The 23,247-nt window shown below is 36.8% G+C and overlaps 1 long non-coding RNA gene across 2 annotated transcripts in view; it reads right to left on the bottom strand.

Annotated features, from left to right (window-relative positions):
- The window catches only part of LOC146872667 (uncharacterized), a 90,715-nt gene extending 73,514 nt beyond the window's left edge, over nucleotides 1-17,201 (bottom strand). Inside the window, exons 1-3 of one of the 2 annotated variants that reach the window (XR_014982760.1) lie at nucleotides 16,614-17,201; nucleotides 8,432-8,530; nucleotides 8,073-8,181 (exon numbers count right to left, since the gene is read on the bottom strand). This is a non-coding gene — a long non-coding RNA (uncharacterized LOC146872667). Of the gene's footprint in view, nucleotides 1-8,072; nucleotides 8,182-8,431; nucleotides 8,531-16,613 lie in introns of those variants that run through there. The other variant, XR_014982758.1, reaches the window with a different exon arrangement.
- Nucleotides 17,202-23,247: the final 6,046 nt, after the last annotated feature.

The raw sequence follows: 23,247 nt of genomic DNA on the forward strand, positions 1-23,247 counted from the left end.
AATATCTATAAAGTATGTATTCTTGGCTTTAATGGAAATACCACAAAATGCAATTATTTGCTAATGTAAAATATCATCTCATCATTATCGCGATTATTAAACGCATAGTGAGATTAATTTTGTGGCTGTTATCACTACCGATCCGAGGTGGATCGTTACGGCAAATAATAGAAGGGTTAGGACGTGTGTGTTAGAGAATAAGAGAGATAGAGAGGGTACGAAAAGATGAAGGTGGAAGTGTCAGGAGGCAAGGAACGACCGAGGCAAAGATAATGGAGGTATTCATAAGGGTTGCTGGCTCCTTATCGTATAAATGACGCGAGAAGCCGCACTCCGATACGTTATACACGCCTCGTTCGAGCTGTGGTTTGATAACGGATGTGGACGATGTACCGGTCCTTTCCGGTATTCTCGGTTAGGCGAATACGTCTCTTGCTTCAGTGATTACTATGCCGACTGCAAGACCATAAATGTTACTGCAATAACAGTCTCCTATCGGACTACCACAAATTCACAAAAGCGTATACATTTCACAGTTATGTTTTAATATGTTTCTATAATGTTAAAAAATATATTATAAAATTATAAAGTACGTGATAAACTTAAGGAATATTTTGAAACAGGTATCATTGCACAAATTCTGACCAATTCGGCCGCTATTAAGTATAACCATTACTGCAGGAAGAATGACCAGCTCTAAACACAGAATAAAGTGAAAAGCGAAAACAGGCAAACAGACCGATGAACGAGGACTATGTGGATGCAGAGGCAGGTGTCATTAAATCACAGAAACAGCCTCTGTTATTGACTCCATGGACAAATTTATCGTCGGTGGGCTATGCGTTTCGTTGTGTAGTGGGTCCTCGACGTTCTAACCCCCACACCACTATTCAGTACGGTCACCAGTGATGGTTCTCTTCCCTTGGACCACCACCATACTCACAAGCTACCCCTTCTGTACCCACCACCCGTCATTGTTCTGGTTTATTCGGTGATTTGTGGATTTTACTGGTCGTCCACCACCTCCTCCTCTTCCACGTACTTTCCATCAACCCTCTTTTCCTCCACGTTTCGTCTCTTCTTGTACTGCCTTGGTCGTATCCTGGCACCTTTAGTTGCCTGCTCGATTTAGAACTAAACTCTGCGAATATCGAGGATACCAATCCTTCGCGATAGATTAATATTAAATAATGATTTTTAATGAAAGATTTCACATAACCGAAGAATATAATAAATTCCATTTTCTGAACAACATGTATTAAAATTCCATTTTTGTTACTATCTTGTCGCAATGACGCACGTACTCTATCATAGAATCTGATTTGTACATGAACAAATATGGACGACGAAGTCTGTTTCGGAACTGTCACCTATCAGTTTCCGTTTGTTATACGAGTTTCACGTGCTACTGGTAATTGGACTACACTCCATTTTTTTTCTCTGGCAGCCTGTAAAAATCAACGTAACTCTGATTTCGACGATATAGTAACAATTACTACGTTTTTCTGTTGTAACCTTATTGAAGTATTGATAAAATGTCTCTCACAGTGTCAAAAATTTGCTATCTATTTTGATTTCATAAAACAAGAAACGATGTAATGTTAGAGATCGTCTATATTAAGTAATATGTACGAAAACCATAACCGATTCTAAAACGTATAATTAAATACTAAATTGATTACAGAGATGAACATTATAGAATCGACAGTTTTTGTAGTTTAAATCTCGGCAAGCGAAGTTTATCAAGCGAAGAAAATCCAAAAACGCGAAGTCTCGAGTAAAAGAAAAGAAAAGGGAAAAAAAACGAAATGGCAAAAAAGAAGCAAGAAATGGAGTTTCGATTCTTCGTTCTCTCGAGAAGGAGAGCCATGCGATTATCAGGCCATTTTGTTCGAGCTTCCTAGAACTCTCGTTGGTTTTCGCTCTTTTACTCGCGAGATTCCAACTCGCGCATTTCGCGAATGGCCGATCGCTATTAAACGGAACGAAACAGAGGTGGAAGAACTGGATGGTGATGGTTGAGGATAAGCATAAAGAGAAAGAAAGAGAGAAATAGAAAGAGAAGAAGCGTAGAAGAGGGTGGAAGGGAAGAGGGAACGGGTTAGAGGGAGAAACTGCGAGGTGTCTGCTAGTGCGAGAAAGAGAGATAAAGAGAGAGAAAGAGAAAGAGAGAGAAAGAGAGATAAAGAGAAAGATAGAAAGAGAGAGAGAGAGAGAGACAGAGAGAGAGACAGAGAGAGAGAGACAGAGAGAGAGAGAGAGAGAGAGAGAGGGAGAGAGAGAGAGAAACAGAAAGAGAAGGAAAGAGAGAGCACATCGCGCCGGCACTTAGGCCTGGCTTTTAATCTTCGAGCCTCGAGAAGAGCTCTAATTAGAGCTGGCTCTAGCTCTAGCTACGAGCCCGAGCTCCGTTATAAGCAGGAGTTAGAGTAGGTACCCCGGTAGGAGGTGGAGGTATGTTTAGTTTTTAGCCGAGCGCGCAGTTACACGCGGTGGTAATTAAAATCTTGATTAATGCACGTGTCCATCAGGGCCGCCTCTAATGAACTTTCACGTCGCCTGCACTCTTAAGTCCACACACGAAAGCATCGCGATCGTCTTCTTATTATTCTTCTTATTCTTATTCCTCATCTCCTTCATCCTTTCCTCCTCCTCTTCATTTTCTGCTTCTTCGTCTTTTTCTTGAAGGAATGGGATACGATCCTAATCGTTCTATCTCGATCGGTGAAAGATCGTTCTTGGACGAGTTTAACGATCGGGAAGTAAATGTGAAAAGTGCTGTCTATACGCTCTAACTCGTGGTTTCATTTCCTTGCTCTATTTTATATTAGATGCATTACGAGAAAATTAGTTCATTTTCTAGCAATAGATTTCTCTTACCCTTCCAAGTAAAGTATCTAGATCGGAATAATATCGTATAAAAAAAAAAAGCAAATCTCTCTCTCTCTCTCTCCCTCTCTCTTTCTCTCTCTTTGTCTCTCTTTCCCTCTCTTATTCTCTAATTTTTTGCGTACGCACGTTTTCATCGACTCTCTAACTATGAAATTGTACGCGTTTCGTCGCGTTTGAAAATTTTGATGAAACAAATTCCACATCGGGAAGCTCTTTCTCTCTCTCACTCTCTCTCTCTTTCTCACTATTCGCCGATCCCGTTCGTCCGAGCAAGGTGGAATTCGTTTAATGAAATTTAAAATGTTGTTTGGTTCGTTTATTGAATTTATGAAGATATTACGTTGAGTTGAAGTAGTTCGTCGAATGGAATAAAATAAAATAAGCGATATGTGCTTGTCCGACCGCGATACAAAGATAAAAAGAGAGAGTATGGTTACATGAAAGGGAAGAAGAGAGCGAAAGAGGTAGAAATGGTACATAATGAGACCCGGTTAAAAAAGAGATACATTGGAAAATAAGTTTGTAATAACGGCGAGGCCACATCGATTGCCGTTAATTAATTTGCGGTGGGAGTGATCAATAAGTGGGAGATATAAAACGATTCCCGACAAAAAGAGAATCGTAACCAATGCGAACAGGCAAAATGGGCTTGCATATGAGCTTACCGGAATCGTTGGAAATTAAATCGAAGCATTCCTATTGATATCTCTTTTCCTATTTTCTCTTTTTTCTTTCCTTTCATCGGATTACAACCATCCTCTATATGTATATACACATACACTCATACACAGACATATATATACATATAAATAACTTTCATTTCTTCTATCCATATACAAGAGTCTTTTCCAATTATCCGCGACCTAATAAGAAGCTCGCGGTAATAATTAATAATTTGTCAATAAGATAATTTCCTCGAAGTGCTGTTGTTTGATTTTGACAAATGTCATGAATGAAAGAAAAAAATAAAAAAAAAAAAAAATTAATTACATTGCCGCATTTCACGTCTTCATAATTAAAACGAATAATACAAACTGTAGTCAGTCATATTGCTATATAGAAAATTTTTCTTTAGATTTGATTCTTATATAAACTTTTTTCTTTTACGATCCTACAACGTCGTCCACTCGTGAACAAGAAAAACATTCATACACAAAAAAAGAACGTGGCCCCGATAATTATGATACGACGCTATCTCATAATTATGCCCGTAATAATTACTCCTACAAATTCATCTTGCGGACGGAAGGTTAAATAATCTTCCATATCTCGCAGCCGAGCCATCGTCTTCGTCGTCTTCGTCGTCGTCGTCATCGTCGTCGTCGTCGTCGTCGTCGTCGTCGTCGTCGTCCTCGTCGTAGTCGTAGTCGTAGTCGTTGTCGTTGTCGTTGTACTCGTCCTACCGTGCTCCCACACTTTTCCCCTTAATTAAAAATCATGAATTAATCAGATCGTTAGTAATCAGGCGCTCGTCTTCTCGCGTGGACGCTCTTTCGTCTCTAAATTTCTCTCACTCGTCTCGCCTCAAATAGACGTCGTAGTGCTTTTACGGTCCCTTTAGCCTTCCAACCTCCCACCCCCACCACCCCCATCGAGGCGGCGCGCCGTTCGTTAAGGGTGGATTCATCCCCCAAATTAAATCAATTACCATACTAAGGCGGATTTTCGGAAAGCTCGACTTCTACCAACACCCAACCTTATATATCTATCTTGCTCTCTTGCATCGTCTATTTCACCCTATCCGTCTTTCGTTTTAACCCTGTCTTTTGACAACGTTTCGTATACTCGTTACTCTCTAGCAAAATACGTTTTACTCTTATCGAGAAGAAGTCACGTTGTTTAATGGGAAGTACTTTAGAAGGGAATAGAAATGAGCTAGAAGACAATGTGTTTATTGTAACGCGAAGATAGTTAAATTTCATTAATGAAAAATCTTCGTTTTATTAGTTTGTTTTAAGATCTTTTAACACCTTAAGATTTCTTACTTTTTTTTTTCTTTTTTTTTTTTTAATATAATAATCTTATTCAACAGATTTCTGTTATCGTTATAATATTCTCAAAATTTATTGTTATTAAAAATCAAATTAATAATTAATCAAATTTTATTTCGTTATACGAAAATATTCCGCAGATTCTGAAAATTGCAAATAGAAGCAAAAGTATCGAGCTCGAAATGTGTCACGAAAAGAGCACTAAGAGATGGATCGTGGTGAGCGTTAGACATTTCTCTCCATCCTGGACGTTCTCGAACTTCGTTTGAATTTCACTTGAGGAGACGCTAAAAGGTTCCGAGGTTGTATCAGAAAGATTTTGCTTTTAGCACATTCACGATAAAACGCGTCCATCGACTTCGACGACTACGTCGGCAGTCCACGGTCTTTGCGTTTCGTCCTTTCTGAAGTACTTCCGTCATTTTATGATAGGCTTCTTTTATAACAACGGTAATGCGTTCTCTTTCAAAAAAGAAAGGATACATCCATAAGACTATGTGCAAACTGACATATCCTTGAAATCACGAAGCGCATTTAATATTACGATAAAGTTCATACGTATAAAAAAATTTTTACTTTCGATAATCGACCGATCTTAACGAAATATCAATACAATAGGAAATCGAACTTGCGTCTTATCGTCTCATAGTTAACTATAAAGAAGCCAAACTGGGCTCTTCGATTAAAAGCGCCAAGTGTCGCTGGAAAGGGCAATAAATAACGCCTCGTCGTTAGAGACCTTCCGATCTACCGAATGAAAAAGAATGGCCGCTCTTAATCGCTCTTCCAATCGGTTAATGCACCGCTCGTGGCGCTGCGGTAAGCTGAATAAATGGTCCTGTTCGCTCTCTTTCTCTTTTTCTCATTTCTGACCGTACTCGTACTGCCCACCTTCGCTTCGAGTTGATTTTTTTTATCAATCAACCATCGGCTTTCGACTTCGTCGGTAACTAACATGGAGACCGTTAATCGTACGAGCGATTGCTTCCTTCAGATAACAAATCATTCGGAAATCAAAAGTATCCACTTAGGAAGTTTTCCTTCGCATTTGTCGCGCGATACCTTTCGTTATATGACCTATCAGAACTTGGATCAACTTTCAATGACAATCTAAAAAGGATAAGTCTTTCAAATACAAAGGAAGATCCTGATCTCAAATCAGTTTATCAACAATTGCTTCACATATTGCTTTGAAAGCAATTTTACGATCAAATATTTCAAACAATTGTTCACACTTTTTCCATGAAATCTGAAACATTATCGAATTCGATAAAATTCGTTCGAAAAGCTCAGAGCATTGAACAATATCAGCCCCCTGACACCGGCATTCTCGGCGTAGCAACGAAATCAGATCGTTATCCAATCGGAAAAGGAAGAACTACATCGAGAAGGAGACGGAAAAATCAAGATCGAAAGAAAGAGAAAAAAGGTCTACACGAAAATCCTACCGATCCTATAACGACCACCTTTAGGCGTATCTCCAACGGGTAACAGCAAGTACAACACCAAGTCCATTCAATCTAATACTTCTAGAGGGAGGGAGGTTGGAATAGTGAGGAGGTAGGGGAGAAGGAGGAGGAGGGTTAGCAACAACCATTTGAACTCACACAGCCAAAGGGGTCGACACGAGCGTGGTTAGGGGCAGTTTAATATCGGATAATTGAATCCGAGCCACCCACCCTCTATCCACACGAGGCCTCTGCCTCGCTCTGAGCCCGGAGGAACGAGAGTGCGAGAGAGAGAGAGAGAGAGAGAGAGAGAGAGAGAAAGAGAAAGAGAGAGAGAGAAAGAGAGAGAGAGAGAGAGAACAAACTGGTCGAGTAGAAGGTGCCAAGCTAGAAAGAGACGGCTAGATGATTGGCGACAGCGTGGGAGGTTTGGTAGACGATTTCTGGAGGGGATAGAGAGTTGGATAGCGAAGGATAGCAATATAGAAAGAGTAGCAGCTACCTAGACTCTTATTGCGAGTCTGTTAAATGAGAGTGAAAGAGACAGGATATCAAGGTAGAGAGTTCGCTCGTTTCCTAATTTCTGATACGGATCGGCTTGGATGCGAAGAAACCAAAGGTCCTTCTCATTGTTTCTAAGAGTAATCTTGAGTAACTTCATTTTCTGATGGTGAAAGAGATGGACTTCGTGGGTGTTTTGGAGATAGGGGTTGGGTGGATAAGTTTAACCCCACGACGCTTTCGCGATGCAATACCACTTGAGGCAATAAGGCTAAATTAAACCCGAACTAAAGTGCCTTGTGCCGATTCGAACTGTCCAACCCCTATGTGTAAATGGGGGTAGATTGTTTTTTCGTCTACTCTTTTTAGGGGGTGGTAGATACCATTAGTGGGTTTTTGCGTTTTCCTTTTCTTCGGCATTTTATGGTTTTCAGGAAAATAAGTCGCTCACTTCCAAACGGCATAGTTTGGAATGGTTGCCAGTGGTCGGTGGTAACGGAATGCGAAGTGGATGGACTAATTTATTGGGACTGCTATAAATTCATAGTGGTCTACTCGAGGCAAATGTAATTGTATTTCGGAAGGGGAAAAAAATTCTTTGGAAATGAAGGTGGTTCCATGGTGTATTAGTAGGTTAAGTTTTATTTTGTGGATCTGTTTCTTTGTGTGCGTGGCATATTAAAAAATGTTATATAGGAACATATCATATGGGATATGGGATAGTTATGTTCAGGATTCAATGAATCCCATTGTAATAGAATTTAACTTAAAAGTTTTTCTTTCTTCTTAACTTAAATGTTAATTTTTTTTGCGATCGATCATAGAAATAGTAGTGACATAAAAATTAGTGATTTAAAAAAACTTCATCTTTCAGATATCCTATTACTTTTTGTTATCATTTATCGTATTTTCGGAAACTTCTTGGTGGGCCGTTTGCGTGTTTATCTCTCTTTCCGTTTCTCTCTCTCTCTCTCTCTCATTCTCACTCTCTCCTATTCCCCCTTGCTTCTCATTCTATCTCCTTCCTTCTCTCTACTTTCTGTCACCTTCTGGATTTGATTGAATTTTTTCCCGAGAAAGAAATGTTTCCACCAAATGAATCCGTCGAAATATTGCATTCCGACAAGCACGATCCAATTTTTCGTTTAATAAAAGAGACCTACTGTCTGTCTGTCTTTCTCTCTCTCTCTCTCTCTCTCTCTCTTTCCCTCGCTCTTTCTCTCGCTCTCTCTTTCTCTGTTTCTCATTGGTTTCTTCTTTCTCCAAGGCTCTGAAAGAGGACTGCTTCTTTTCTACCTTGTAACCCATAACCCTTAGCTTCTTACTCCGCTACTCATTTTTCTTCATAGCTATAGAGGCAAAATACCGTTCCATAAATCTTAATCCATCCAATGATTTTGTTTTGATAAATAAGAAATAAAAAGTATATATATATATATATATAAAATAAAAGAAATTAAAATGAATAAAGGAAACTTGAACATATAAGAGAAATTACAAAAATTGGATTCATTTACATTTGTGCAAATACAATATCAAGATACAAATAAATAAAAAAATATAACAGCTATAAAATAAACGTTACAGGTAATTACGTACAAATGAGATAAAATTTCCAGGGCTGAATAATCGAAGAGAAAGAGCTCGCGTACGAGAGAGCAAAGCGTACAAATACACTTCTGCTACATCCCAGTTCCCCTAAAAAAAAAAAAAAAAAAAAGAAAAAAAAATGAACACAAGGAAAACAGACTTTACAACGACGCGGGAAACGATTTTGTACGAATAAAATTCAAATGGGATGGCGAGCAAGCAAACGCGAGAGAAATAATTTCTGTAAAATTATTAATAATCACGACGCGATCTCTCCCACCTCCAACGCGTAGGGGTGGTATTTCACATATAAAAAAAAAAAAAAGAAAAAAGAAAAAAGAAAAAAAATTCCATAGCGATCGAGAGCCGTTCGCATCGCGCGATACCGGTCGACTCATCGCCACGATGAGACTTGTAATTAAAAAATTAATTAAACGAAATCTCGATCGGGGATGATTTTTTGGTGCATATTGCGATCGTCATTGTGTGTACACTCGTACCACGTATCATCCGGGGTCATTATGGCGGTTGAGTTTCGACGATTTTATCCCCTCCCCTCCCTCCTCCCTCTTCTGCCCCATTCACCCTCTTTCTCTCCTTTTTTTGCCTACTCGTACTCAATGTATGTACATACATACATATGTACGTATGCGTACGCAATTGCACATCGTCGATTTATTCGATCCTTCTATGAAACGATCACAACGCTCTCTTCCTCTTTGTCTCTCTCACTTTTTCTCTCGGTTTTTTATTCGACCAATACCCATTTCATCGGTTGTTTGCGTTATATGTATAAAACATGAAGTGAATAGTAATATTTCGCGGGGTTATATACAAATGGCGGCGTTCTTTTCTCATTAAAACTATGGGACTAATTATTAAATGATATTGTTTTAATTAGTTTCTTAAATATATGTTGCCAATATCAAAGAACAATGTCTTAGAATAATTCGAAATACAAGTCAATTATAATTTCAAATAAAAATTATGTCATGTATTTAAAATTCTTTGATTATAACTTCATCCTTTGGTAATTTCATAAATTTGATCTAAATCATTAGTTGGTGAGATTTAATTTATTATATTAATTATTGAAATATCTAATCAAAGAAAAATCTAACGATAGAAACAATGATTAAACGAGAGACGAAAGGGTGTAAAAACAAGAGAGAAAGAGTAGAAAAAAAGAGAGAGAGAGAGAGAGAGAGAAAGAGAGTGAATGAGTGAGAGAGAAAGATAGTCGCGTGCTCGCACGTATCTCGATGTTTTAATCTCACTGGCTCGGATTTCCGGCTCTACAAAGGGATAACTCACCCTCGGAACTTTAACCCCACCCTATCCACCAGTCCATGGGGGAATTTTCACTTTGGCCGGAGTTGCGACGATGGTGATTTACTTAATGAGGACTGCCAAAGAAAAGAGAGAGAGAGGAGAGAAGGAGAGAGAGAAAGAAAGGAAGAGAGAGAAAGAGAGAGAAAGGAAGAGAGGAAGATGGAAGAGTTAAGGAATCGAGTCGAGGTACGCATTGTCTTCCTTACAAACAGCGAAGGGTGAGAGAAAGTGTGTCGAAAAACAATGGGGGTTGCGTTATACCCTTGCGAGCATAAGATAGAAAGAGAAAAAGAGTCGAAGTCAAACCAGCCCCCACTCTCCATCGCCTTCATGAAAACGTGACCCAGTATAATTCTTACGGCGTGTAGGTACGACCTTTGAGCTACCCGGAAAGAAAACTCACCCCCTCGAGAACTACTCTCTCTCTCTCTCTCTCTCTCTCTCTCTCTCTCTCTCTTTCTTCCGCTATATATTCTTCGGGGAGAAGAGGCTTGGTAGTAGTAGTGTTGGCGATTCTCTACGTCTCTTCGTAAGAAGACAATAACTTTTTACCATTTTGTTTACCTCCCTTCTGACAGTTCCTTCCTTCTCAAGCTAACCCCTTCCATTCGACCGCTTTGTATTTAGCAATTTTGAGAAATCTTGTCTCAGCAAGAAAGATTCCCAACTCGTAAATTCAGATCTCAATAAATATCTCTTTAGAAATATTGAATAAGATGTTAATAAGCAAGGAATAATTACTGATTCTGCTATAGAAAGGATAGTCTTGATAAGGTTTTTCAATAGTTTTGAGAAATGGTGAGAAAATGGAAATAAGTGTTTTTTATCTATCAAGGAAAGAAGAAACGATATTAAGAAAACGACGATAATATCTTCCAAGATTTAATCGAAGAAGCTTCTTTACGTCGGTCCTACTTTATTGGCAAACAGTACGAAGTGACAAATTTTTCTCAGCATACCTAATGCAATTTCGCTAAAACCCGCATAACGTGAATCCCCGAATTGAACTAACGCGAAAGTCTAAAGTCTTCCTTCCTTTCTTCGTAACTTATACAAGTTATTGAAAGTTTGTCCATCAGAATGCACTACATTGTAAACAATTCCGAATAGTAAGAATTAGAACAGAAGGAAGGATCGTTGGTACCAAGTAGCACGGATCAATTTATTCCTTGATTTATGTTTCTTTAAAGACCCTCATGCTACACCCTCCTCCTCCTCCTCCTCCTCCTCCTCCCCCCTCTACTTCTTTCTCTTCTCCACCCACCTCATCGTTATTTACGACATGTCGTGATAGCATGTCCGCGTGCCGTGGTTAGGATTAACGTCATGCCCTTAATTCATCGCCGAAGCATAGCTTTGTTTCTCCCTCGAAGACCTTTTTAACTATTCAGGTGTACCTACCACCCAACCCCACCCATCGCCACCAACGACCTTTTCTTTCAAGAATAATGTCCTACCTTATAGTTTCCTTGGGAACAAAAAGTACAGTAACGAGGAAGAACTCTGCTTAAAATGCTATAAGACGGAAGTATTCTATCGCATTTTATTCTATCAATATATTTTCGTTGCGTGCTATAACGCCGTATATTGTAGTTTTTATGTGTTATTTAGAAAGATATCAGGGACAAAATTATCAATTATAAATTCAAAAACAATAATATATTAAAAGATATTAAAAGCGTATTAAAAATCTTTCAATGAGGTTACAATATCGTATATTTATATTAGGTTTATCATCATCGAGTTCACTATCGATAACTAGTTGCGATCTGTTCTTCGATCATTAACAACTTGCACTCGTAAAAATCAAAAGAGACGCAGTTAAAAAGAAAAGGGAAAACAAAGATAAAAATAAAAGGATGGATATAAAAGCAGAGTGGAAAAGAGAAACTCTTGTATGCGATTCATTGGCTCGCGAGCGATCCTCGCGAAAGAGATGCGTACTCGCTCGCTAGCTCGCGTCGACGGCTTTCCCTACGTTTCGAGCCCGTTCGAGAGTGTCTTTCGAAGGGTTGTAGAACATTCCCACTAAAATATAAAGTGGCTTTCGGGGTGGCATAGCAATGGGGTGCCTATCGCATGCATTCAGCCGGGGAGGAAAAGCGGGAGGAGGGAGGGCTATTGATCGAGTGTAGAGCCCAGTCAACCCTCTCACTGTTCGCCTATACCTACACGCAAATCTTGTATATAAAATCATATGTGTAAGTGTGTAAGCACTTGCATGCATCTTTGTATCTGTGTTATGTGTATCTATGCCTCTTGCGGTTTGTATGTACAAACGAATGCCTTGGGATAAAGGCTTAATTTCTAACTTTTGTCGGCTCGCGCATTAAGAATACAACTTTTTGTTCTTACGTGTTACTTTATTCATAAAGTATTTCTTTGAAATGAGTCTATGATTTTCTCTTAAGAATTAACAAAAGAATTATTTTTTATAATGCTTTAAAAATTCTATTATCTATCGTCTTATATTTAATATCAGGTACATGAATAAGGGCAATTTTTTTTTTTTTTTTTTTTTTTTTTTTCCTATAGATAGATAAGCCATTAAATCATGTAAATATAACTATAGCTCGTCTGTCAAATTATTAGTTTCAAACATTTATGCGTAATTTAATATGCCTAAATCAGATATTGATATAGTATATTTGTTAAGTAAACTTAATTACCAATTATCTGCAATATTACTTATTATTGATATTCATGAAGTACCAATGACATATATATATGTATACCATAGACTATAATTTTAAATACATTTCGTAATTTACAATATTATAGGAGAAATAATATTGTTCATATAATGGCTTTATTTTATTTATGATTATATTTAATTTGTCTAAAACTAGCAATTTGTTCAACGAATCTAATTTTTCAACGTTATTGTCGCTTTTAGGGAATCTAAATAGATAAATGAACAACTACAGCGTTTAGATGTTATTTGAAATTGTTTGAAGATACGACAATTTGAATGGCGATTTTTGTGAGGGAACAATTTATTACGCGACGACATAACGAATCTGTGCAGGCACGGAAGCAAGTTGCAAACGCGAGAGAGAAGGACGAGGAAGGTTGGAGGGTAATGAAATTGCACTCATCGTGTGAAATTTAATATTAATCTCGGATGTAATATGAGATGATGCAGCGGTGCTCAAGCGTCGCGAAAACAAGTTCCAGCTTTGTGAACCTTGTTGATGGACGAGGAACGAACGGGTCGATTCGTTTATCCCATTAACGTTCAAATGGCAATCTGTAAAGCAATTATTGCGTGATCGTATTGCTTAATTATTGCCATCCGTTGCTATTTGATCACCATTGAAGCGTACTGTCATTTTCTGATAATAATAGGAATAATCATTAGCTAGTAGAAAAGCTAATATATATTTTCTTTTTAATAAATTCATCGTAAATATGTAACTATAAATATTCTTCTTATTGCAAGGTTGTTACAAGTTTAAATATTCTTTAACTGTATAAAAATATTCGTAAGTTAAAATTTGGCGCGTAAATTTGCATCAAATCGTTGAACATACAATTCCTCTTCTTTTAATGTAAAAATAAAGCAAGTTGGGCACCATCGCCACGTTCAAATGATAAGCGTCCGTTAAAATATTAATACTCGACTTTTAATGAGAGCTGCTCATCTTCTCCCTTATAGAGTGCCACTGCCCTCTACCCTTCCCCCTTATCATTCTCTCGTCCTTCGACCTTTTCCCTTCCAGTTTTCTCCAATAAACGCTACGTAAAGAATCTTGAGTCGTGACTTTCTTGTCTCATATTTTCTTTGTACATGAATGTCATCGGCCGATGGAAGTTAAGTACAATTAAATAAAATATCAGATATTCGTACAATGTTCTTTGTATATGTTCGATTAAATTCTTAGTCCATCTATGGTTACTTCGAAGAATGATTTCAACGTGGATTGTATTGAAAAAAAAAAAAAAAAAAAAAAGAAAAAAAAAATTCTTACAACTATATGCGATCGAAAGATATTTAAACGTTTTATAGGCCTTGACATATAGTAAGAAACACGTCAAGCAAAGATTAATATGTGTCACATATAACCAATTAAATAGGCTTTCTTATAAGTCTCTTAAAAAGTAGTATCCATCAATCAAGCCTTGTACGAAACACGAACATACTTTCACGAAAATTTTGAAATCCATGGGATCGAAAGAGGAAGACCTTTACAATCTGCAAAATCACCATGAAAGGAAGGAAGAAAGAGAAAGAAATGAAGAAATGAAGAAATAAAGAAACAAAGAAAAAAAGAAAGAAAGGAAGAAAGAAAGAGAGAGAGAGAGAACGTCCTTGTTGATAGAATCTCAACAGTCTTAAAAGTAGTTTCGGACGATGTGATAATGCGCTCCATCGAATGATCCAGGCATATCCTGTATCTTTGTTCCGCGCACGTTCAAGGACTGTGCGCGACTATGCTATACACAACTATATATATATACACACACTCAACACACATACATAAATATATATATATATATATATATATATACGTGCTATACTCGCATTCTTCCTTCTCTTCTCCTTTCTCCTCTCTCACTCTCTCTTTCTCTTTCTCTCTCTCTCTCTCTCTCTTTCTCTTTCCCTCTCTCTCTCTTTGTTCGCGTGTAGAGCCGCCGCCACCGGCATAGCCATCACCAGTGGCGGCATCGTCGCCAACTGTTAGTCCTGTGCCACCTTCTAGCGTACTCTGTACGCCTGATTATGCCAGGACGTTTCCGCGCCTTCATGGCTCGCCGCTGGCGCCGACTCCATAAATCCCCCTTTTCATAGGGATGCTCAATAATACATTCTCTATGTGCATCATCTTGTGAATTATAGTTAAACTCGATGATATTATTGTACATTTTACTGATTTCTCTTTTCTTTTTTCTTTTTATTTTTTTGTTTTTTCTTTTTTTTTTCTTTCTTTTTTTTTCTTCTTTTTTTTTTTTTTTTTTTTTTTTTTTTTTTCATTGGACATTTACTATTTTTCAAAATGAAGGAAATTAATTGTTTGGAATGTTTTAATATTTTGATATATAACGTGACAGGTCAGACATTTATTTGCTGTAGAACGACGATCGATTAAAATTTTCTACATTAACGATATTTTTTTATTCGCATCACTTGTGAAAGGCATTAAATTTTCTGCATACATTCACTATGACGGTCAATGATAACTGCTTGTTTCCATCCATTTATCACGTATATCATATAAATGCAAACATACTACGAAACTCATCAATCACGTTTTTAATTATATCTTAAAATTATTATTAGCGATAATTATATTTTTAAATACATAATATCTATTTATAAGCTATAAGCATAAGGAAATGTTTATGAAGTAAATTGAAATAAGTATTCTGTGGAAAAAAAAAAGAAAAAGAAAAAATAGGTTATAATACTTAGAAAATGTTAAGGCAACTATTCAATGACTTTGGATAAAATCAATAAAGTAAAATCGCATTTCAATTAATCTGTACTCTAAAGATAAAGAACGATTTCAAATCTACAACTTTTAAGTCATCTATTTATCTATTTATCTAATTGTAGTGTGTAATTTATTAGAAACAAAGGTCACAATTAGAGATCAGTTACATAATTAAATATATGAGCGAAGACAATGTAATTATGTTGAGTAACGAACGATTAACTACGAAGTATATTTTTAGAAAATGAGGGTATGAAAAAGATCAATTAAGTTACAATTACAAATGACTTGATTCGTGTCACTTGTTCCTTTTCTCGTACATATGCTTTTTACATATTTCCTACAAATGACAAAGAGCTGTCTTTTGCGATATATTATATTTAATTAACATACTTTTAATAAAATGATCTCATCACGTATTATAATCTATTTGATATCACGAATGTCTCAATGTCTTGTAAGCATAATGATTAAGAAAGAGTGCGAGCATGTATACGTAGAAGAGTGAATGAATGAGAGAAAGAGAGAGAGAAAGAGAGAGAGAGAGAGAAAGAGAGAGAGAGAGAGAAAGAGAGAGAGAGAGAGAGAGAGAGATATACACAACATACCTATATATACTACAATCGCACGCGCGTTGACATATACACACACGCGTAAGGACACGGACAGGACACACGTTCTGTATATTACAGACAAGATAGGTCGAACAATGGCTTCCATTACGGCTAAAGGCTGCCTGAGTTAATGGGCAAATTGTCTGCTAAGTCATTTAAAGGCCTAAGCTCGCCGTACGAGAGAAGCCTTGGTTCCAACCTCTTTACGCGGTTTGCTGACAATCGATGCAATTAGATCGATGCCTTCTCATTAATGTCTAATACGATCGTTAAGAGAAATCTAATTGAACACGAAGACAATGACGATGTCTCTTGAAGGAAAATATTTCTTTTCAATTCTCCTTCATCATTTCATTAACAACCTTTCTTTCTTTCTTTTTATCTTTATTTTGATTTCTTTGATTTTTTTTATATTATTGAGAATAATTTTCATACATATGTATAATACATTAAGATTACCAAGAAATTTACGTAAACTATTTCTTATCTTTCTATTAATGAATTTTTAATATTAATGTTCTCTTCTATAAAATATATACATATATGTATATATATATATATATATATATATATATATATATATATATGAAAGTTATCTATGTTTACATACAGCACGAGTATTTCGTTGATATCCAACGTACATAAACAAAAACATTAAAACTTTACCATTTAAATCATTTAAATTGATTAATAATATATGACTTACGAAACTCGTTTAATAAAATATAATGAATAAAATTGTAAATTCTTTCCTTATAGATATCTGCTAAATCATATATTAGAAATTAATTGTTAATGAATTGTACTTACTGTATCAGCTTAAAAGATCTAGATCTAAAAGTTGAAAGATCCAGAAGATTCCTTATGACACGGAGTCCTTAAACGTTCGATCGTTTTTATTCTATTCTTTTAAATTCTTCTCCGTCTCTTTATTTTATATTGAGTTCTTTTCACAATACACCACTTATAACGACACGGTATGAGAGCACGTGGTCGATTGCAACCAATCACCGGCACGTTTCGAACGAAGAAGCCCGCCTTTTTTTTTAACGTAGCTTTCGAAAAGTATAACTATTATAAAATTTTTTCAATTTTAAACATAAAACGAAAAGAATAACATTGATTTGAGAAAACAAAAGCCAATAATATTTACGATCTCTTAAGTTAGATCGATTAACCTACGAGTGATCACATTCATCTTTGTACATATATACATATATATATTAACATGTATGTATGTGTATTTGACGGATGAGATATGAGTATATATGAATCACATTTATATTAAAAAAATTCGTGATAAATAGCAAGGAAGAAGAGAATGAATACACATGACTCCGCACGATGCCAGCTCGCGGCTAACTGACGTCGAGAGAATCGAGGAGCCGGGCGTGCGCCTCTCTCATATCCCCAGGGACCGACTGACTCGAGCCACGAGTGCGCAAAGGGCGAACTCTCGCTCTCGTTTTCTCTTCTGCTTTCCCTTTAATACTAATCTTTCTCTCTTTCTCTCTCTTGTGACTATATCATTGAGGTTGTCTTTAGAAGAATAATATTTTTGTTTTTCTTTATTTTCGATCGTGCGAATGTTAAATTTGAAATTAAATATATATATGTATATATATATATATATATATATAGAGAGAGAGAGAGAGAGAGAGAGAGAGAGAGAGAGATAAACAATAAATTTAGAAATTATTATGTGATAATATAAAAGGAAAATGATTGTTGAACGTCGAAGAAACGTGTTCTCTCGTTTTATTATTGGCTGTTGCTTGTGGCGGGCTCTCTCACCCAGAAAAGACAACCTTACGGTCGAAGCGCCGCAACGCGACTGCCAAGGCAACGTGCAAAGAAAACGCAATGCCATCTATCGACGTCTGATAGAACGAATTCAGTCTTACTAGTTTTCTGTAGGCGACAGAATGAGAAATCATAAGCCTATATAGGATGTATAGAAAATCTAAAAGAAAAATAATAAATTATGTTGGAATTGTAATTATGATTTCAAATTTAAGAAAAAAAAAAAAGAAAAAAATGCACGATTTAATGAGGTTAAGATGATACGATATAATTTTCTCGATATCAAGCTTTCACGGATATAGTAAATTTTATTACTTTCGTTCCTTTCTATTATGTTTATTTTCATTGATAAAAATGTATTACAAATTGAAGATTAAATTTTAATAGATAATCTTATTACATTTTCAATACCATGTAACAACATTTCTATAAATAAATATTATATTTTCTAACATATACGAAAGTTTAATAATTATTTAAAAATGTTGTTTATAAAATTATCTAACTTATTTGTAAACGAAAGCAAATTTTAATCTATGAAAAAAAAAAGATGCATTCATTTTTTTAAGAATCATAATATATCACCGCAAACAATGTAATTATATCTAATAGTTTTGACGTAATAAAACATTTTTAGTAATCAAATAAAACATAAAAGAACAAAACAAATAGAAAAAGTAAAAATAAAAAATTTATAGTAAAAATTACAAAAATTTTTATACCTGGGATTTCGCTAAGTCGTAGAAATTTTAACAAAAATCGAAGTATCTTTGTAAATACGTACATACACGTATAGGAAAGAATTATGAGTAATCCTTCCAATTGGCCGATCAGCCGAACATCGAAAGAAAACGAACACGGAAGGTCATAAGAGTCAAACGTAAAAGCCGCAGGTGCATGTGGGCGGGACATGCAGCGCAAGCGCAGGTGCAAACCACACCTCCAAAAGCTCGTATAGGGAGGAGCAAGACACGAAAACGTGCAACGACTAGTACGCCATTGGGTGATCCTGTTCACCTGCTTGGCCCCATATTTTTGCCACGTTCGAGTCTCTCCTCCTACGAGTACTACCCTTTCGTTCTGTCTCTCTCTCTATCTCTCTTTTTCAGTCGAGAAGGGACCTATTAATACACCTGCATGACGTCAGTAATCACCTTTCCCCACGCTGAGTTCTCGTTCTCCTACTTCTTCCATCTTTGCAATGTCTCTCTCTCTCTCTCTCTCTCTCTCTCTCTCTCCCTCTCACTCTTTCTCTCTTACATCTTTCATCACGTATCTCTTCTTTAGAAATGCCTTCCTGATTCACGTGTCATGTATGATTTGGCTACATTTTAATTTTTAATTATTTCCAAAATATTCAATTGATTCGTATATAAATTTGATATTTAAATTATTTTCTTTTGGAGATGCCTCTTTCGAAAGTGAACAGTTAGATTGAATTTGTAACTTAATGAACATCCGAGGTAACAATGATGTATATACATAGCTATGATACCTACTGTGGAATTTATGAGCGAATTAATTAACCACGAAGCCACGTAAAGCACTTTGATGTTTCGACAGGCTTCCCACAGAATACGTAAGGTTCGAGATAATAAACGCTACTACTATAACCACACAATGAAATACTTGGGCTTATTGTTGGAACAATGCATATCTTACGTTATTACAAAATTGTATATATTATTAGAAAAAAATAAATGTCATCATTTAATTATGATCTAGCATTAAGACAAACGGATCTTATAGATATAACAGTAGCCACTGTATAATTTTAATTTTGTAATTAGCGAGAAAGAAATTTCTATTGCCGAGATAGGGCATATAAAATTTATGAAATATTGTAATTATTTTGAAAACAAAAATATTGCGAGACAATTCAGATTAAAATTTGACGCGGAAGAAAAGAAAATAAAAAAAAAAAAAAATAAAAAAGAAAAAAAAAATATCATATACAAAGTCGAATAAGGAAAATGGTTTTCTCCTACTACTTGCACAAAGTCTAGAGAACGGGATAAGAGTGGCGCTTGAAAAGACATTTACAAAACAACAAGACAAAAGCTTCGAGAGCTTTTTCTTCTGGCTGTTCGAAGTTTCTTTTGTGACGTGTTGTCAATCCCGTCTCGAATGCTTGAGTTTATTGTACTTCATCATCCGAGCGCAACTCACCGCACATTTCATCTTGTGGAACACAGCGGATGAACGTTTTGTCTTTCACATGATTTTAAAAACATCCTATGCACTTGGCTGAAAGAATGAAGGAAAAATGCAGGAAAATATGAGAATTTTTTGTTTTTTAGCAATTTTATTTTCTTATAGAGTTGAAGAGATACTCATTAGAAATAACTATTCAGTCGTTGAATGACTAAATCTTAGCTAATGTATTATCCGTGATTAAATTCTTCAAAAAAAAATTTTTTTTTTCAACTAACATCTGAACGTTCCTCATTCTGATCTTCGATAGCAGCTGCATGTAAAACTCTACAATTCTGTAATTTGAAAGTACGTTGAAAAAAATGCAACGCATAAATGTGCATCTTCTTAACTGCAATGAAGAGATTAAAAATGAAATAAATATTATTTCGAAAAATAATTGATTTTACATCGAAAAACATGTATGCAAATCGGAATTACTTAAAAAAAAAAAAAAAAAAAAAAAAAAAAAAAAAAAAAAAAAAAAAGAAGAAATGAAATATAGGAAGTAAGGGATAAACAAATGCGGAAGTTTCTCAAGAGAGATAATATCTGACATTAAGCAACTTCAATAGTAATCTCGTTAACGACGTCTTTGCGGTGAAGCCTGTGCATGTCTCTTTCATGTAACACATAAAAACACATATACGCAAACGTTTACATCTTATCTCTGTTTCCGTCGTTAGTCCTCTCGTTATCGTCGAATCGCTCGTAAATCGAGCGAACAGAAGGGGCAGAGGGTTCCATTCCGCTCGTTCACTTCACGAGCAATCGATTCCGACTCTGTGTCTACTCTAAATCGCAAGGAGAGATCACTTGAAAGCCTTTCGAGAGGAATCGTTCGAAATCACGCATCTCTCTTTTCCCTTTGAGATCCTCCTTGTAATGTCGATCGATGGATATACTTTTGGACCGAGGAGATTTTCTGTACAAACTGCAATATCACTACTAGCAAGAATACCGATATATAAAAAGAATCCAGAGCGGATATATTTGATAATCGAGTTACTTATTCAAGTTCAATTTCTCTATGTTTTTCAAGCAAAATTATGAGAAGAAGATGGGACAGTTTAAGTGTCGCTTAAAAAAGACAAAAAATAGAAGGACAATGCTTCGAGAGCAGAAAACCCCTGGGTTAGCCCTGTTCGAGGAAAAGGCAATGAAGAACATTATGGATCGAGCATGAACGGTGGATACGAAGTTGGTCGGGGGTTTAAAAATAAAAGGAGAAACTTTAGCCTTCCCATTCTCGACGTTATCGCGATTATCATTGTCGGGAGCCGTGTGCCACGGCTTATTAGAATAATACGCTTCCAGTATGTCGTGGAACGGGACGATGGCCAGCTAAATACGGAGGTAATTGTTCAAGGGATTGTTGTTCCAGGTTATTCTTATGTAAATCTTGACCAAGCACGGTACTCGCCACTGCGAGAGTGGGTATACTCTCTCTTTCTCTCATTCTACGCCTCTGTCTTTGTTAACTGTATCTGCTTCTATACGTTTGGAGTGTGCGAGAAAGAGAAAGAGAAAGATATAGAGGGCGTCACTGCCGTAAGCGTCTACGAATATTTGCACGGGGTAATTATTTCGTCCCTCGAGGAAAAGCCGGATTTCCGTCAGGGAGTTTTCCACGTGTTATTTCACGCCGAGCTGCGCTCCGCTTCTCGTTATAACAGCTATTGTTCTTTCCTTCAGTAGAACCTATTGCCCACGTAGACGGCGAGGAAGACGATAACGATGAAGAAAACGACTTTACGATGTCCAAAAATTCGTAAGATCGTCATTTTTGATTCTGCTGGATAAATAATATCGATTGAAGAAGTTTAGAGACTTTATAAAATTTTTCAATTAAAAATGAACATATTAATTAATCAGCTTCTTTATTTTATCGAATTACTTTTAAATCGACGAACCGAGCAATCTCTTTTCCTGCCTGTAAGTTAGATACAAGATAATAAAAGAACAAAAAAACGAGAACGAGACAATTGCGCAGCCAAGCAGTAACGAAAATACAACGGCCACGTTTTCAAACTACCGATGTCGAACGAGAACGAACAAAAAAGAAACAGCTAAAAAGTGACAAAAAACAAAAAAAAAAAAAGCAAAAAAAAAACAAAAAAAAAAGAAAGAAAAAAACAAGAGGCTAGAAGAGAGGAAATCGTCGAGGCAGGATTCGAGCGCGAATTTGACAATAAAGCACACTGGGCTAAGCAGAAAAAAGAGAGAGACAGTGCGAGATGAAGACGAGGGGATAGGTGGTAGGAGGGATCGAGGATTAACGTCGCGAAATATTGCAAAAATATGTAAATATATCGAGAGACGGGCAGTCGACACAGGTAGAAGAGGGATGAAGTTTCGATAGGGTTTTACAGAATCGCTCGAGAGTCGAGAGAGAATAAAAAGGAGAGAAAGAGAGATAGATTTCGAGAGCAGAGGAGCCCCATTGAAAGATTAAAAAACTCGCTCGTATACTCCATGTCGAATCTATACTCACGTCTCTCCTTCGTCCCTCCGTTCGCTCCCCCTTTTTTTTTTTTTTTTATCCCTGGACGTACAAGTACGCGCGTAAACGGACCGTCCCGAGGAAAAGTGTAGAAGAGTATGAGGAGTAGAGAGAGGTGGTGGGTGGTTGGGTGGTTGGGTAGTAGTTGGGAGGGAAGAGGAGGGTAAAGAGAAAGAGCCTCAGGTATTTAACTACGAAAATGTTCCGGAAAAAGCCACCATTCTGATCTCAGGCATAACCTAAGCTTCGCTCCCATTCGGTTACGTGGACGTCGTGAAAATACATATACATATACATGGACATAGGTACATACATGTGTGCTCTAACGGAGAAGGGAAAAAGCAGACGGCGTAGGTAGAGGGTCGGGAACGTTTTACTTCATTTTATTCCCCGGAACTCTCGGTTCAGTAGGTACGTATACTAGTAGGTAGGTTGTAGGTACCGCAGCATCGCATAAAATCTGCCCATTGTTCTTCCTTTCCGCGAAAGAAGAGCCACGTAGTAAAGAGAAGGCTTAGTTCTCTCTCTCTCTCTCTCTCTTTCTTTCTCTCTCTCTCTCTCTCTCTCTCTCTCTCACTCTCTCTCTCACTCTCTCTCTCTCTCTCTTTATTTCTCTTTATCTGTATCTGCCTAAATATTTCTATCTCTCTTATTCGCATTCGAGTACCGATCTATTCGTCTCTCTCTCTCTCTCTCTCTCTCTCTCGTACTCTTATTTTCCGTATTTTGCTAGGTCGTTTTAGAAAACGCTTAATACGACCGCCATGATCCAAACCGGCGTAGAATTATAGCGCAAAGCGTCTCGCGTCGGGAAATATCCGAGTTGCCGCTTTTTGCCGAACGTTAAGACCATGCTTGAAAAGGGGAAAAAAATAGAAGAACTGGTAGATAGGTGCATTGCCGGGATGCTGTCTTCTTAAGGCGCGCGCGCGCGCACGTGCCGCG

The sequence above is a fragment of the Vespa mandarinia genome, chromosome 11 (assembly GCF_050613455.1).
Source record: "Vespa mandarinia isolate Hongniang chromosome 11, ASM5061345v1, whole genome shotgun sequence".
Taxonomy (NCBI): domain Eukaryota; kingdom Metazoa; phylum Arthropoda; class Insecta; order Hymenoptera; family Vespidae; genus Vespa; species Vespa mandarinia.